The sequence below is a fragment of the Rhea americana genome, unplaced genomic scaffold, assembly GCF_003343005.1.
Source record: "Rhea americana isolate MKP2758 unplaced genomic scaffold, rheAme1 scaffold_48, whole genome shotgun sequence".
In the NCBI taxonomy this organism is placed as follows: Eukaryota; Metazoa; Chordata; class Aves; order Rheiformes; family Rheidae; genus Rhea; species Rhea americana.
Window position 1 is genome coordinate 851032 of NW_028186623.1, and position 4963 is coordinate 855994.

The window sequence follows — 4963 nt, forward strand, 5'->3', positions numbered from 1 at the left end:
AACTCCAGACTGAGCAATGAAAACAACATCAGGCTCCTTTTCTCAAATCTTGCTGGCTGACCAAAAGAAGAAAAGAGGATTAAATTAATTGCAGAGTTGSGGCTTTATTGAAAAGATTGAAGGTATCCTGGGAGTTGAACATCCTTTCCTGGTTCAACTAGCATTTGTTTAAAAAAGTATGGGGCAAGAAACAGACGAACTCTAAATCCACTCCCAAATCTAAAGCATTTCAAAAAGTTTAGGCAACCGAAAACTCGTTTCAACTGCTCCAGATAACACAGATCAGAAACAACAAGAGGCAGATGCTTTGGGGCACCACTGCCCCGAAGTCTTTTTTTCTAGCAGGCAGACCTTAGGTCGCCAAACCTGCCTTCATGTTTAACCTTTCAAGCACTCAAAAACACATGTACTACTGTGTGTACTGTTCACTCCCTATTGCCTGCAGATCCCAATCAACTCATGTATGCTTAAAGCAAATACAGGAGTGCTCAATAGAAGAATTCAGCTAGACAATCCTGCRTGCAGCTCCTAGCTGCTGGTTATCAGGAAAAAAATTAACTCCATTATAACCGGTCCCTTTCTTCCCCTCCCCTTTTACACACAAAATCACTGCCTGGTGGGCGATAAGACATTTCAACACTCAGAATCAGGGACTGCGTAGTGCTGAACACAGGGTGAGTGCCTGGGGAGTAAGACCAACTTAAAGATACAAAAGCATCGATTCCTGTCTTAACTTGAGAAAAATGTCCTGTTGAGTTTTAAGAACTACATTATAAATAGCAGGTTGCCTTAAAAAGAAATGTTAACGTGCAAGCGGTTTCTATTTACTAACTCTTTCACCCAGCAGAAGTTCATGAGAGCAGTTTTAGCACAGATCACAAAGTAATGAAACATCAAGCTATATATAACAGAAATCAGCATGATTTTACGACTTGAGTCATAAAATGCTTCCAAGTTCAAACCATTTCTCACTTTTCTATGCTTTAACAGCAGCTGAACCTAAAGCCTCCAAATGGGGGTAGCTTCCCATTACAAGCTGGCTTTGAAGAAGCATCCATTCTGCCCAGAAGACTGGTATCAAGCAACAGTTTTGCTATAAACAGCAGATTTTACTTGCCATCTCAGAAGGCAAAGGCCTAGGAGTCACAGTACACAGAACAAACAACCCAGAATTTGTACTACCGTTTAGGCACTTCCAGAAGAAAGGACTAATTTACCAGCTTGCCTCCTAAAAGGCTTGGAAGGGCCATGCTCCGAGGCTTCCCCCAGCACTCCATCTCCCCTCTTGCAGCAAGGACAAGGGGAGGCAGAAGATAAAAGGCACAACCATCCCTTGCCATTCACGGGTCTTCTGTCCTTCTGGAGGWCTTGGGAATCATGATAGCAGCAGCAGACTCTTCCGCTGTTCAAACAAGCCAGGAAACACCGCAAACAACATGCCATTTAGCAGCATATGCATGTATGCTTACTTAGGTGCATTTCCTCTATTCTCTGCCCCAATAGAGAGAAGAGAGTTATGCATTTCAAGTGGAGAAAGACTTCATCTGATGAAAGCACTAACACCGGATAACGGGGCCCAGTAACTCCATTCCTTCAGAAAGCGACCCATTTAAAAACATGTGCTTCAAAGGAGAGCTGACTGATGCACCATTGCAAAATCTAGGCTCTTATGCTGCTTTGCTCACTGCACTATCCTTCCAGAAGGACAAGGCAAAGGCAGAATGATCCTCCACCAACACAGACAGACACACACACTTTATAAGAAGGCCTTTTTTTCTCTGCAAGCAAATGCGACTTTGGTACCAACCGCCACCTTTCACAGAGCACAGGACTTGACATATTGAAGGAAACAATCCAGAGCAAAACTTTGTTTTATGACAACRCTACAGCTACGTCCAAGATTCAAGCTGAACTCTGAAGGGCAAAGAAGAAAAAGACTTAAAGCAAGTTAAAGTGTGTATGCAACATTAACCCTAACAAGAAGCATACAGTGCATCAGAAGAGATTAACACGTATGTGTTATGAACRGTTTGGGTATCATTAGCATGGCCTATACTTGACATTTGTTTTCTTCAAAGCCAGCCTACAGAGCATGCACCATAATAAGGTAACTGCATGAGTAGGGGAAGGTGGAGAAGGTCCATTCCAGAGGCAGAAACATCCAAGTAAGTAATCCATTCATAACAGCTCTCGCATAAGCAAAACTCCTGTTCAAACACATACCAACCTGCTGAAATCATGACCACCCGTTATTTACATACTGATGTTAGGTAGTGTTTATTTTTGCTGTCTCCCCGGCTTGACACCTCGGCACTGTGGCAAAGGTATCACTCCTCCTCCATGGATTACTCAAATAGCTCGCATATCAGCAGAGCGCTGTTGCCCTAGCTACCAGAGCTCGCAAAGCTCCCATTCACAGCTGAACAAACGATGCTAATTACTTGCTTGATTTCATCACTTCTAATCGCATGGAAGAAATCTYTTCTTGAATTGCACGGCTGAGTAAATTAATGAACTTTGATATAGAGAAGTCAAACCTTTGACCCCAAGGCCTGCAAGATAAGATTTTTGAGTAACGGGCTTCAATTTTTCTTTTTCACCGCTGACAATCCACCACACATCAGGTATTTAATTTAGCATTTTTAACTCATTCTAACTGTAAAGAGAGAACACAGCACAAAGAAGAACTTGTATAAATAAGAGGAGAGGCCATACCTGTGACACTGCTACTTCAGTAGAAGAAAGTCACAGGATTTTTTGGGGCACAGGTATTTTTTATTACTTCCTCAATGGCCTTCAGCATACCAAAGAATAAGTAGCTCACTCCAGYTGCAGGTTAGTTAATCTATGCTCAAGTATGATTTTGCAAAAGGAGGGCTGGGGAACACGCAAACAGAAGGGAAGCTCAGGGTAAAACTACATCCTTAGTTAAGCTTTTCAGCATTTCAGAACTCACCCATTGCAGAGGGGAGAACAAACCAAGAGCATTTTTTCCTTGGGAATTTCCCAGCCATAAATGGAAGCAACTACCTCTGTTAGCACTAGGGAGCAACAAGCAAATCCCATAAAAAAAGCAGACAGAAAACTTGGGAGGGGTGTCATTCACAGACTTCATTTAGTTGTGCACATCTTTAGCAAACACTATTCTAATAACTATTACCCTATTAATACAATCTATAGCATGAGAACAAGATTGATGTAACTGGGGGGAAGRGGGGTGAATGTTCTTATAAACCTTTCCCTTCCTCGCTCGCACTTGAATTTACAAGATGTTTTATCATAAATTCCACTGTGCCTTCTGGTATAATTCTGTAATCCAGTTTACTTTCCAAGAACAAAAAAAAGTATTTAACTCCATAAACACATAAATCTTTGGTCAGTTAATGTCAGTTAAATTCCTGACCCTGTCAGGCAGTGCCTGATTTACAGTCCTGAAACACTGGAATTCAGACCTCTAAATTTGCCTCGTCTCTGATGGAAGCGTCTCTGCCTAACTGTCCAGTCTTTGATTTACTATTAACCTCTTCAACATGAGACAGCAGGTTTGATAGGTTAGTTTTACCAACCCAAAGGCTTGTGCTGTATATCATAGGAAGGGTTACACTTTTTTTTCCCTGAGTATCTGCTACTGAATCATCTCAGGGGAGAGATGCAGGGCTCTGACCACAGGCATGGCCCTGCACAAGAACATTCCTTAGGGAGGATTTTTCTGTCAGTTTTAATTGTTTCCCCTCTCTAGCGTTCCCCTGTTTCAGTGCTGTGAAAGACAGCATGCCRAAATTTCTATAAATGTGTACAAAATAATGAATATTTGACATCTACCCCTGAAACGTATGCAATGCCTTGCAGTTCTGGTTCAAAAACAAATAAATAACTGCTTGGGTATCAGAAGTTCATTTTACATCTAAAAATCRATGGAAAATTCAGAACCGTGAAATCTAGGTAACTCTCTCCAGGGCTTTTYCTATAAGCTGTATCAGCTACACCGCTGCAGAGAAACCTGCGTTCTGCAGAGATGTCTAAAATTTGAATAATGAGAATGACCTAACCTCAAGCAGTTAAGCTCTCCTGAAGATTTGGAGCCAGTGCTGCTGACAGAAAAAGCAGGCCTTCTCCTTTGCTCCAGCACATGGGTTTGTGAGGCAACCTGGTGAACCAGGTCAAGAAGCTCAATTTAACCCAATTTTTTAACCCAAACTGATCTTCCAACCTGGCTCACCATGTGGCTGAACAAACAGCTGGACTGGGACAAAAGAGGGGCCTATATGGGGTGGGAAATAAAATATCCTGCTGCTTCTTCCAGACAACTTGCTTCTTTCTGCCAGAGCAAGGTAAAGGCTGAATCCTCTAGTTCTCCGGTCAGGCATGTTTGCATTAATTAAGACTTTTGAGAAAAAATGTGCGCAAAGTGACGCCTCTGTGCATCTTTTTGATTTTCTGCTTCAAAACAAGACTTTCAAACCCTTCCCTCTGATCATCCTGTTCTTTTAAGAGAGAATTCCAACTATTCTTCAAATGGTATTATTATTTAAATTAAACTGGAGGCTCACAGTATGCCTCCAAGGCACAGCTGGTAACTAAAAAACTGGTATGGCCCAAAATCCAGCATTCTATCCACATGTTGCACATCATGAGGCAGGAGCAAGTTTTAGAGATAGAAGCTGTCCCGGTAGTACCACTGATGCCAGCAAGGCTTTCATAAGATCCAGGAAACAATTTCAGTTCATGAGGCTAGGAAAGGGTGTGAGAAACAACAGCCTGGGTGAATCAAGCACACATTTTAGCCCATTTTACCCTGCAAAAATGCTTTACACCTTTTCTAGAGCATCTCAAGACTCTTGTAGCAAATGCAGTCCGTTATGCTCACACCTGCCTGCAAATTCCAGCCCCAGAGAACACAGCGTACGGAAATACTCAGCAACGCCTGCTCCACCCCATCATGAAACACACTTGAAAAAATACC